The following is a 13,108-nucleotide window of genomic DNA, read 5'->3' as shown; positions in this document are numbered from 1 at the left end:
TGAAAAGTTCCTCTTCCACCCCTGGAAAAGGGAGTGCTGTACTTAAATTTAACCATGCTGAGGACAGGGCCAGGAGAGGAGGCAGAACACACGAAGCTGCTCCCAAATAGCTGTTTTGGCAAGTGCTGAGCATTGGCATGTTTCACAAGAAGCCCAGCTGTCCCCAGTCACCCAGCAGCTGAGGTGCCAGCCTGAGTGTGAGGGCCTCCAGAAGAGCCAAGCCACCACATGCCCCTGGCCCAGCTACCACCCCGACAGCCCTGACCTGCTCTCAGGGGATGATTCAGAAACCATTTGCTGCATGTCTAGGGGTGGAGCTGTGCTTTGAATGCAGTCACGTCAGTGACTTCCAGGTTTATATTTAATACAGGAACAAAAATCCCTTTTTGGATCTGCAGCTGTTCAAAAAGCCTCCAGGGCACTTGGTTTGCTCCTAATTCAGTCAACATGGGCAGAGGAAGGGGAGAAGCCAGTAAGTCCTTTGCACAGGAGGAAGGTGAGGTTGTTGCGTGTCCATGGGGGTTCACCAGCTCTGCAGCACTTGTCACCACTGCCTTGACCCCATGGCATGTTATTGCAAGGGTGCAAGCATGTACTGAGCTGGTGATTGCTAGAATAATAGAATCACCTGGATTGGAAGGGACCTTTCAGACCATCTAGTCCAACCGTCAACCTCACACTGACAAAAACCATCACTAAACCATATCTCTAAGCTCTACATCTACCCATCTTTTAAATACCTCCAGGGATGGTGACACCACCGCTTCCCTGGGAGGCCTGTTCCAATGCTTAATAACCCTTGCAGTGTAAAAATTTTTCCTAATATCCAATCTAAACCTCACCTGGTGCAACTTGAGGCTGTTTCCTCTTGTCCTATCACCTATTACTTGGGAGAAGAGACTGACTCCCACTTTGCCCCAACCTCCTTTCAGGGAGTTGTAGAAAGCAAGAAGGTCTCCCCTCAGCCTCCTTTTCTCCAGGCCAAACAACCCCAGCTCCCTCAGCCGCTCCTCATAAGGCTTGTTCTCCAGACCCCTCACCAGCTTTGTTGCCCTTCTCTGGACTCGCTCCAGCACTTCGATGTCTTTCTTGTGAGGGGCCCAAAACTGGACATAGCACTCGAGGTGGGGCCTCACCAGTGCCAAGTACGGGGGGACCATCGCTTCCCTACTCCTGCTGGCCACGCTATTCCTGATACAGGCCAGGATGCGGTTGGCCTTCTTGGCCACCTGGGCACACTGCTGGCTCATATTCAGCCACATTCATCCTAGCCACAGCTACCATCACACACAGCCCCCAGGGCTGACCCCCTGCCACATCAGGCAGTACCCTACCATCCCAAAACACAGCTTCCATAAAGGCTGTTAAAGATACTGTGAACATTATCCCACATTTTTGTGGCAGGTAAGCTCTGCCTTTGCTTTCGTGCTGTAATGGGAGCCTAAAAAACCCACCAGTCTCTATGCTGAGCAATGTTCTCCCTGTGTGCCCTCAGAGAAGACCACAAATGTTAGAGACACCTCTGGCCTAATACCAGGAGAACTGTAAGTTAAAGCTCTTTAAAAATGTAAGAGCTTCATAGTTGGCCATCTGCTTTCCCTCACTGAGACAACAGAACTGTAGCTTGTCCTACATCTGCAGCCTAAACTGGAGGGTCAAACGTGAAGCTGTGAAGCACTCACCTTCTCCACTTGGGCGATGGTATCGCTCTGCATCCCACTGCTGCAATCCGAAAGGGACACGGAGGAATTCCTGCTGGCTTTTTGCCACTATTGGAGTCGCAAGCAGATCTTTTTCAGTAACCGTAGAGGATTTTTTTTCCTTTTTAATTAAACCACAAACGTTCTTCTCCAGCAAACTTTCCACGATGGCATCTTCAGTTAATTAAAGGTTTATGCTGTCAGGAAATGCTATGCATAAAAAGAATAAAATAAAGAGGAGAGCTACTTTAATAGCATTTAATTGAAGTTCTCATCAAGTTGGCTGCTGGAACACAAGCTCTCCCCTGAGTAGATGGGCACCAGCGCACATCCAGACACTCACCTTCAGTTCCTACAAGTTTTGCGTGGCTTATTTCCACAACAGAGTTAAATCTTCTGGGTCCTGTCTGTCTCCAGATGTCTCTGGCGGTTGGTAGTCTCTCCTGATGCTTCCCAACACAGGCATTTTCTGGGAAAAGTGCAGGGATAAATGATGGCCACTGATCCCACAGCCTCTTTTTTTCAATGTTGTGGCCAGGGGAAAGCTGACTACTGCCACATCACTGCATCAGCAAGCAGTGGCAGCCACTGCAAATGGCCAAAAAAGAGCATTTGAGACAAAAGGCAGCAAACAATTTTATGGGACAAGTTAATTGATCAATAAGCAAACATAGCACAGCCCAGATGAGTTTGACCAGCAGCACCTGAACCTGTAAGGTCCTGGGCGCCCTGTGGTTCTCAGCAGAGCTCTGGAAGGCACCCACACTCCTGGCGGACCCCAGGCTCTGCTGCCTCCCAAGGAGATGTGCTCCTGTATGCATTCACACGTGTGCACACACACACCCATCCATCTCTAAGAAAGCAGAGAACTCTGCCAGGATTCAGAGCGCAGCCTTTTGTTACTTGGAATATGCTAAATCAGTCCTTTTAGCCAGCTGCAGGACCTTGTCCTTCAGACACATTCAAGCCCATAATTGCAGTTTGGACAGGTGACACTCAACAAAATAAAGAACAAGTCAGGTGGTGGGTGAGAGAACACATTAGCCAAAATAAAGCTTTGTCCTTAAAGCACCTTTAATGCCTCTGTCCTTTTGTGTGCAGGTGTTAAGCAGACTTCGGAGCCAATGCTCTACTTCTGTGATGTGTAAGTGTGGCCCAATGCCAACTGGGATTTAGGCAGCTATTAACACAGCTGGCAATATGTAATACTGCATGAGGCGTTTTGTGGGAAGGAGCATTTTCACAGCTGGATGAAAAGTTTTACCCTTGTCTTCCTCCTAGAAAATTTTTCATAGAAAAAAACTCTTGACTGTTCATCCCTCCCCTCTCCTGAGGGATCCAAAGATGGGGAGTGAGCCACACACCACCTAACTTCTTCAGATTTTGATCCCATTATTTAGGTGAAGTGTCTAGGAATAGACATATCTTCCATATACAATCCAACATTTTAAGTATAAAGACAGAGTGCTTTATCTTTTATCAGGCCATCTCCTGCTTTCAATGCAAAAGCTCCAACAGGCTAACAACTAACCCCGCATCTCCTTGAAAAATAGTTAAAAGCAAGCAGTTACTCTGTGCAAAAAAGAGTGCATAATGTCAAGGTCTACGCTTGCTCCACATTGATCTTTTCATGGGATCCACTGGGATCTCCTACAGGAAAACACACTTGGTGCCACAAATCCTGCCTACCTACGAGGGAACAATGTTCTACCCTGAACGTGCTCAGGTGGGTTAACATCTCATTTCCCATCAGCAAATCACTGCTGTTGGTTAGAAAGCAAAGCAGCGGCTTGATTTCCCCACTAGCAGGACAAAATTTCAAGGCTGCAGTTTGGAAAACAAAGTAATGCTTAATCGTACACATTTGTTTTGCTGTTATTGAGCAGGAACAAGTTAGAAGCCCAACAGCATTATTTTTCCTTCCCCACATAACACCTCATTAATGCATTCAAACCTGTTAGAATTTGTTAGTCCCAGAGGCTCTTGTTGAACCAGAATGATCAATAGATGCAAACAGAGCAGGTAAAGAGGCAATCAGGGTCCTAGAAAGTTGAAATATTTTCCATTAGGACACCATAATAACTTCCCCTGAACAAGTGTTTCAACAGCTGGTGCTACGAGCAAGGGGACATCCCGGGAAGGAGCAACCTGGGCGAGACACATGAGGGAAGAAACACATCTTGATTTAACTGGCACGGAGCAAAACGCGCTCTGGGCAGCAAGACGTGCTCCAAACAGCTTGGGCTACCCCACGCAGGAGGGGTATTTCGCAGGAAATTCTGTGCGTGGGAGATAATTGGAGGAAACTGCTCCAACGTTTCGGGTTCTGATCTCCTGGCAGTAATGAGCGCGCAAGCAGACGATGCATATGCATGAGAACATAATTAAGAGTGGTAAAACCTGGAAGATTTTCAAACTCCATGGCAATTACCAACTTAAACACACACACAAAAAAATTAAGATAGCCTTATACCCAAAGGAAAGTTATTATTCAAAGTGCCTTGCCTCATTACAGTTAGCTGGAGCTCACAACAGTGGGCTGGCGAGCAGGGGAGAGCTGCCTTCCATTAGCAGCAGGTGCTCTCCCCGGGACGGAGGCAGGATGCTGACATCCTTCTGCTCTTGCCGAGACGTCTCAAAGAGTCCCAAAATGCTTTATCGGAACGAAAATAGAATGCGGAGGGCACACATGACTGGCAGCTTGGGCTCCCCTGTTGCTCTCTGGGCTTCTCTGGTGAAGAGCGTTCATGGACAGGGAGCTACCCTGTGTAAATAGATTCACTAAATAAATGTGGTAATTATACTGAATATTATTCTCAGTAGAAACAGCAGCAGGGAAATGATTTGCATAAGAAATGTGGATTATTCATGTAAATGAATGTGTTATTTGTTTATAGAAAAGATTAAGTCTTGTCTAAAGACCTAGAACTCAGCTATATGTAAAAGCTAACACTTAGCCAGCATCCCAAACCTTTGATGTGCTGTGGCCACCTCTATCAGATTCATCTTTGCAGGACTAGCTATGTTTTCCTCATCAGTCCATTTTGCTGAAGCTCAAACTCCCCTCGGTCCCAGGGATAGTTAATCTTCTCCAGGGAGGCTGTTTTGGCTGCCATTGAAGTACCTTTACAGGAATTCAGACTTTTAATCTTCGTTACAGCAAGCTGAGCCTAGCAGCAGGAGGAAGAGGAACGGTTTCTAGATGTGAAGAGCTGCACAAAAAGCCTGACTTCGGAGGATGGATCCTTTCATCTTCTTCCTCCATGTGCTGGATGCAACGGGAAGTCCCAGGCTGGCTCTGCCTTTCGAAGTCCAGATGCAGCCAAGAGTATCCTCAGTTTAGGGGGGCAATAGTATGTCAGGGTGGGCTAGCGTAGCCTTGCAGGCCCCAAGAGCTGGGCTACTGATAGAGACACTGTGTGCCAACCTCCCACCCTCTGTGCCACCCTGTGGCATTGTCCCGGTTTGAAGTAAAACCGAACCAATTTTCTGTTCTGTAACTTTACATCCTAGCTAGGCCTCCTCTAACTCTCTGAAATTAACGGCATATTGTGGAGAAAACTGCTTGTTCTCAGAATGATAAGACCAATGTTTGTGCTCCATGCCAAGGAACGATATGCAGGGAGGCCCTTGCTTATACTTATTGCTATAACAACCAAGGTCGGCCAATTTCATTGTTTGCCCCCTTAGAGGGTCGGAAACGGAAAAAACGTAGAGGGGTCACATCGGTGGGGAGGAGCGGACAGGACAGGTGACCCAAACCTGACCAACTGGGGTATTCCATCCCATCTGCCCCATGCTCAGTATAAAGGCTGAGGGATCAAAGGGTCAGCCCGCTTCCTGCGATGGCTGACGTCCAGAGAGGACTCTGTCTGTTCATCTGCCTTTGATCCCGATCCCTGTGTTCCTGACTCCAGAGCTGGAATCCAGTTCCCATTCGTCGCTGAGTCCAGTCTGGGACTTCCCCAGTGCCTGCCGGTGACGTGACTGTCATCCTGGGAGCTTGATACAATTTTGTATATATTGTATCTATTTCATTATTTTCTTCTTTATTTTCATTTTAATATTAAGTCTTCATTAAAGTAGTTTAGTTCATTCTAAACTTCTGAATCTCCTTATCTCTTTCTCCTCCTCTCTCCTCTTTTTGGGGGGGGGGGAAAGGGGGGGAAGGGCCATCTGCCGGTCCGGTTTTGGTAAATTCGGCCGAAACCACGACAGGCATGCTCACCCTTGGGGTGCTTTCACCCCGCTACCTGAGCAACACAGCAGGGGTTGATCCCATTGCAACCACCTCCTGTTAACATAAGGAAGCCCCATCCCTCACCACAAAAATCCCAAGCCCAGGGTTATTCAGCATAGGAGAAGCACTGACAACACAAAAAGCAGAAAGGCAGCCTTAGATGATACTGCAGGACCTTCACCCTGCTGGGAAGGGCACAAGCACCTAGCAGAGCCTCTTAGAAAAGCAGCTTTACCAACAACCAGGAGACCTTCTCGCTAGGGTTTGCCCTCAAGAACATGCTAAGTAGAGGCAGCTCTTCTTATATGGCCAACAGTATCCTGGGCTGCATCAAAAGAAGCATGGCCAGCAGGTCCCAGGGAGGGGATTCTGCCCCTCTGCTCAGCTCTGGTGAGACCCCACCTGGAGTATTGTGTCCAGCTCTGGAGCCCCCAACGTAAGGACATGGACCTGTTGGAGCGGTTTCAGAGGAGGGCCACGAGGATGATCAGAGGGCTGGAACATGTCTCCTATGAAGACAGGCTGGGAGAGGTGGGGTTGCTCAGCCTAGAAAAGAGAAGGGTCTGGGGAGACCTTATTGCAGCCTTTCAGTACGTAGAGGGGGCTTATGAGAAAGATGGGGACAAACTTTTTAGCAGGGCCTGTTGGGATAGGACAAGGGATAATGGTTTTAAACTAAAAGACGGATGATTTAGATTAGATATAAGAAAGAAATATTTTATGCTGAGGGTAGTGAAACACTGGAACAGATTGCCTAGAGAGGTGGTAGATGCCCCATCCCTGGAAACATTCAAGGTCAGGTTAGACAGGGCTCTGAGCAACCACATCTAGTTGAAGATGTCCCTGCTCATTGCAGGGGGGTTGGACTAGATGACCTTGAAAGGTCCCTTCCAACACAAACTCTTCTATGATTCCATATGCCAAGTCATTGAGAAGAAACACTCTCAGCTCACCCTAACTTTGATACATATGCAACAGTACGGGCCACCTGAGGATCTGTTGCCTCCAGTTGCTTTAAATAATTTGAGAAAGGATGAATGTCTCCCTCACAGTGGGAAGGGCTTTATTTCCTGCAATGGTAAGCTCTCCAGTGACAGCTGTGTGTGTAGCTTGGATTTTGGCACCCTTAATGTCACCAGTAATTCAGCAAGGGGATCTGGACTTCTCAGCTTGCTTCAGCTGTTTTCAGGTGTTTAGAGCTGATAGAAGGTCTTTGATGTCCTTCAAATTTATTGCAACGTTTTACGTGATTTGAAAAGTAGTGTTGAGGAATGGCACCCCCACATGGCCTTTGCACCAAATTTCTCCTGCAATTTTGTATTTTCAAGTATTTGTGCACCATTACAAAAAAAAAAAAAAAGAAGAAGAAATAGCAGTTCCTTCTACTGGACTCAGCAATTTATTCTTGCAGCATATGAATTATTTGCTGTTAATTTATCCCCTAATTCTTTATGTGCCTAGCTATGTGTTAGTGTGATAGAGGACCCCTTTCTTTTTTTCGCATTTGATACAATTAAAGTTCTGCAAAACTCAGCGGTTTAAACTCTTGGAAACCTGTGCACATTGGAAAATATTGATCCAGAGGGTGGAGGCTGTGAAGGGCCCAAGCCTTGTTCCTGTAGCCTGGGTTTCAGAAAAGGGACCTGTGACAAGCACTGCTCCAAGCTAAAATAAGACCTCCAGTCTCACCACTCTCGTGGATGTGGTCAGACCCCATGGTCTGACAGGAGCCAGTTCCTGAGTGACTTTGGACATCAGAGCTGGAGCTAATGACCAACTGGAGCTGACATTGATCAGGGGAACCTGCGGGAAACACCTCAGCCCTTAGCTTTAATCTGTTGACAGATGGGCACCCACAGTTTAAGACTTAAAGCAGTTTTGTTTTTATTTTTTTAAACTTTAAGCAGTTTTTAAGACTAGGGTTTTCTTAGCTGTGTGGAAGGTAGGAAGGATAGAAGAAGCAAGTAGGAAGAGCATGTGATGTTGTTTTATTTTTCCTTTTATAAGGAAACACAATAACTGAAATTAAACACCCAAGTTACAGAGAAGGGGAACCACGAAATCTCATACCCAAGGATGCGCAGCCCTTCAGGATAATTCCCTGCATCCAAAACAGCCCGTGGCCATTTCCACCACCCTTTCTCTGGAAGGTGGGGTGCTCGCTGTGTGCTCCAAAGCTCTGCCTTGCCTGCTCTGTTTTTAGAGGAAACATTCTAATAGGAGGCTGGATCTCAACACTAGCAGAGCAGGTATGGCCCCAGCTTCTGGAGCAATATTCCTAGCTACCACTTTGGTTTTGAAGGGGTTTTTGAAGACCCAATTTCTCACTCAGGAGCTCCAGCTCTTCAGCAGCGCAGAGCTGCTTTCAAGCAATAAGTGGTTTTTGTCTCGCTGCAGCGTATTTATGAGAAAGAAATCCTGCTTTTACCTGAGGAAAAAAAGCTACTTTAGAGCAACTACCTCCTTCATTTCGTCTCGCTTAATGAGCGCCAGCTATAGACATCCTTCTCATCATCACGTTTGCAGGAACGTGAGGATCTCCACATGCTTCTGCAGGGTGCCGGGCTTTTAACCCTTCCCTCCACATAAGACACGTACACGAACTGTAAGGAAAAAAAATAAGGCCTTCTAAAAGTATGTCTCTTAGTAGCAATCCGCATTCTAGGTCTTTTGAATCTGAAAATGTAATTCCCACATTTGTACATGGTTCACTGTAAATGGCAGGGGGGTTGGAAGTTGATGATCTTTAAGGTCCCTTCCAACCCAAACCATTCTATGATTCTGTGAAATAGTCCATCAAAATGGGCTTCAGGAGAAAACTGGATTTTTAATTGCCTGTTTTCTTAATGGAGATACCCTGTGCTAGATTACAAGTGAAAATTATCCTCCTCAACAGCAGTAGCAAAGTCCTTTTCCGTCTCACAAACCAGCTGAAAATTTGTACAAAACCAAATTTTGTTTTCAACCTGACTCTTGCTATGAATTTGAGCTCTAAGTTCATAGTGATAAAGGGAATGTGTAATTCATCCAAATACAGTTTTCTACAGAACTTTTCATCACTTCTTCAACAACAAAAAAAAAAGTAGGATATAAGCTCAGGCGGAGAGCACTTCTTCTGCCCGGTATCTGCAGCCACCATGACGCGAGGTGGGTGCTTTGCAAGTGGCATCAGTCTCAGCACCACCAGGCTGGGGAGAATTAGTCAGGATTTTGTAGGTTTTTTTCCCCTTTATCTGTGGAAAGTCAGCTTCCTACATTACATAGCTGATCTGAGCAAAACAAAGGTCTGCCTGCATTGGAAGGGAGCGCAATGGAGACATTCATTTCCCCAGAACAGGTAGTGTAACAAATCAATCCTGACTGCACTGATAAATTGAACTTCAAGCTTGGTGATACTGCTTTTCAGGTCTAATCCAGTGTAAGACACAGCAGGAAGGAAAGGCACAGGCGCTCGTTAGCATTTCATTCTGCAAGGAGCTGCTCCCTGAGCAGGAGAGAAAAAAAAAAAAAAAAAAAAGGTCATCTTATTTCCCCTTCTCTTTCAGCACAGTATTGCAACTATTTTTTGAGGAAGGTGACATGGTATGCGTGCGTACGTGCAGAGGCATGCATACAGATAGTGGGGTGCAAGAAGAACGGCCCAGCGATCATTGGCTTCTGGCCAAGCCCCAAACCTTGGGATGGGATCATAAGTCGAGCTCCTGGATGCCAAGTGGGAAAGAAGAGTTACTTATGGGAAAAACCTGGCTCACAGCAGTATGGGGATTAATGAGCAGTGCTGCTCTGGAAGGTGAAGGGAAGAGGAGCTGGAGAGCTGGGCTTCAGGAGGCTGAGGTTCAGATCAAGTCTTGATTACAGAGCCCCAGGCTGAACACAGACGGATAGAATCATAGAATTGTCTGGGTTGGAAGGGACCTTTTAGATCATCAAGTCCAACCATCAACCTAACACTGACAAAAACCATCACTAAACCATATCTCTAAGCGCTATGTCTGCATGTCTCTTGAATACCACCAGGGATGTTGACTCCACCACTTCCCTGGGCAGCCCATTCCAACGCTTAAGAACCCTTTCAGAGTAAAAATTCTTCTTAATATCCAATCTAAACCTCCCCTGGCGCCACTTGAGGCTGTTTCCTCTTTTCCTATCACCTGTTACTTGGGAGAAGAGACCGACCCTCACTACATCCCCCTTTCAGGGACTTGTAGAGAGCAAGAAGGTCTCCCTTCAGCCTCCTTTTCTCTAGGCTGAACAACCCCAGTTCGCTCACCCTCAGGCACTGCAGAAGTACTTCTTTTTCTAAATAGACCACAAGTCCCGCTCTCCAGGTCACACAGCAACCAGCACCTTGGGGACTTGCTCTTCCTCCTCTCAGCACTGTAAATAACAACAAAGAAGATTTTTGCCCTTAATTTTTCTCAATCTGAATGTAAGTGTCACACGTGCAGGACACTCCAGCTTTTCACATTAGAGCACCGTGATTTTGAATTCTGAATTCAGCAAGTCCAGCAGGACTAACACTGGAGAAACGTCTCCCACTGTTCTGTGCTTGGGCAGAAAGCTTGAAACATTAGATTGAAACGCTCACAATGGAAATATAAAAAGACTTAAGGTTTGCAAATTTTGAAATCCCAGTGTTTTGGTTGAGTCTCCTGGTGGGGTTGCAGAACTGGAGAAGGGGTGAGTGAGGACTGGTGGACACTTAGATTTGGCAGTGGCTTTGACTCCATGGTCCCACGTTGGACCCATCACCGCCCTGTGCAAGGGTCTGTGCTACTGCGACACCTTGTCCCCACTCCGCTCAGTGGCCAGCCTTTGGGCACTGCCTGCCCCAGGAAACAGGCTTTCCCTTTCAAAAGCTCCAAAGTCCTCATTTTCACAGCTCCAGGGCAACGACAACTTGCCCTTTAGGAGTCCCTTTTGTGGGTCACAGAGTTAGCATTACATGTCCCGCTTAATAATTAAAAGCAAAGCAACATTATTCATTCCACACAGAGTATCTCGTGGTATGGTCAAAGCCCACTGGGCAGAGCTTGGCCAGCCACGATGGTTGTTTGTGCAGTTGCCATTTATACGAATAAAATACCTCCCAGCAAAGGGCTGTAACATGCTTTTAGGTAAGGCAAGAGTCTTGTTGCCCCCACTGCAAAACTGGTGAAAACATGACCTCAGACAGAGAACTACACCGCAGTGTCTCAACAGCATGTAGACCTTCAAATTTTAATTGGTTGCCCAGAAAGAAATATACCAACAGGCAGAAATACTCCATCTCAACCCCCGACCAGCTTGGTATCTCTCCGAATGTGGCCATCACTAGCTGTCCAAGGGCAAGAGGCCCACAATCTTGGGGTGATTTGTCTTGGATTTGTCCCCAGAGGACAGCTCTTCCCCTTTTGTCTGAAGCCACATGTCAGGCCTCTGCCCCAGCTCTTCACTGAGGCTATGACCACTCCAGCCATGCTTGTCGTTCCTGTAAGCCTTAGCCCTTTTTTGAATCCTGTTAGAATTCAAAAATCTAGTAGACCTGTTGCCATCTGGACAGAAGCCCTGACCGTGCAGAATACAGGCAGGGAGGCTGACAGGTACCTGCTGTACCCCAGCTGCACACTAAACGCTGGCACCGACTATATCCAGGAAACATGAAATACTTACAGTTGCGTGTGTGTCTTGCAGCAAGAAGCTCTAGCTGAATACTTTGTTTGCACAGGGTCGATTAGTTCTTTTCAATTTCATCTCACTCTTACTGTTACAGTACACCTCATCATCCAGCTCCTCTTCGCGCTCCAGCTATTATTTGCTATTCTTGGTACTTGCACCTGCCTTTTCCAAAAAGGACCTTTATTAGCAATACAAGTCTCAAGCCGCAGCCCCACTTTTCTTTCATTTCTGCTAAGCAATACCACCCACTGCAGAGCTCAGCATCTCTGTAAACGCTGTGGTTACAAACGAATGCATCCTTCAGCAGCCTTTTAGACCATTTTTTTCCACAATGCACATTGTAAATGAGGAGTAATAGATCTTCAGAAGTGCCCAGAAAACGTTATTCTGTTAGCAATATAAAAGCCTCACAGTGTCCGAGTAGGTGCCCTTGCCAAAAACATTTTATTGTGAGCCAGATAATTCAGTTTGAATTGTACATGGTTTGGTATAATCATTCCAGTAAAGCATTCTTTACAATTCTGTAACAGCAAGTCACATGGCTCAATAAAGTTTATTGCTGCAAATACTTAGTGATTCATGGCATGGATGAATTCTGTTTCTTTCCTGCATCAAGTAATCAATAGCAAAATAATCTCCCTGCAATTACATTGCTCTGCATTAAAGAGGTGTGAAGTAAATAAGTACAAAATCTGATATAAAAAACAATGTGTACAACATTAAAACGAACTGCAATTTGAAAGTGGGTGTCCTGCACCACGGTTTTGCACAGGGCCTGTGGCAGAGCTATGTCCAGCATACTCCTAGCCTTAAATGACTCTTGCTCAGCTGGCTACACACACTGTGCAACAAACCCAGCTGAGACTGAAAGATTTTCATCCCATCACGTCCAACAGAGTCCTGCTGGGAACACTCCGCACTCGCGCAGAGCTCCCTGGCCATCCCCGTGGGTGCCAGGGTCCATCTTTTTCAGAGTGCGCTGACAAAGCGAGACCTATGGTCTTCTCAATCAACCTTTCTGGTTCTTCCAGCGCTGCTCCTGCACACAGTAAATCAGTGTTTATAATGTCCCCTGCTGAGCTGAGTGCAAATTAAATCAGGCTAATTTAGTTTGCACCGTCGTGTTTGGCTGCGAGTCCCAAAAGGAACCGGAGGCACGACGGTTGGGAGAGGGGACGTGCTTTGTGACGAGAGGTGCTAAGAGAGGCTCGGAGCCCAGCAGTGCTGTGACACTGCGGCTCAAGTGGTATGTCCCTGCTCCCTCCAACCTGCCCTGCTTCGCAGATCCGAGCCCTGCGGCTCCAGTGACACCACAGCAGGCCCACTCACAATAGATGATATATCTATCATCTGTAATAAACAAGTACAAACATATCTCTCTATTTATCTGGTTCTAACAGTTTTCTCATAAAAACAGTATGAAAATGATACTGTTTAGAAACAGACTGTTCTGGGGCATGAAGTGCGCTGTTGTTTTTACTGTTTAATGCCTCCTGACTGGGAACATTTA

The sequence above is a fragment of the Numenius arquata genome, chromosome 2, assembly GCF_964106895.1.
Source record: "Numenius arquata chromosome 2, bNumArq3.hap1.1, whole genome shotgun sequence".
NCBI classification, from domain to species: domain Eukaryota; kingdom Metazoa; phylum Chordata; class Aves; order Charadriiformes; family Scolopacidae; genus Numenius; species Numenius arquata.
Note: the sequence above shows the minus strand (reverse complement) of the source record.